Raw genomic sequence first — 481 nt, forward strand, 5'->3', positions numbered from 1 at the left:
CAATCCAAAATAACGGCCATGCAATGCAAACTTGGAAAGAAAACAATGCTTTTATGATATATCTCCCTCGTCTTGACTAGATGCTTGACTTAATTGAATCCTGTTTTACAAGTATCCAGTCTAGCTATAATATCTGATGGAAGATAGCTGAGGATAAATTCATGTGAATTTGCAAATTTGGGCAATCAATAAAATTAGAAGCTTTCAAGGATCGAGTCAAACAGGATTAACATCTCTAAAAACCGAATTTGACCTGCTGACCCACACATCTAAGTTGATTATATTATTAATTTTTTAAATATACATATTTTAATTCAAATATTTTTAAATTAAAAAAATTCATGCAATATATTCTTGGATCGAGTTGAGCTTTAAAAATCGAGTTCAAAGCCCAACGTGTGACCATTCGGGCTCCAGGGCCTAGCGGATAACCCAGCCCGTGGTCAAGTGTAACAACAATCGCTGAAAAGATGCAACGTGA

This window comes from Theobroma umbraticum, unplaced genomic scaffold (assembly GCF_002168275.2).
Source record: "Theobroma umbraticum cultivar Fairchild unplaced genomic scaffold, ASM216827v3 scaffold_130.0, whole genome shotgun sequence".
NCBI classification, from domain to species: domain Eukaryota; kingdom Viridiplantae; phylum Streptophyta; class Magnoliopsida; order Malvales; family Malvaceae; genus Theobroma; species Theobroma umbraticum.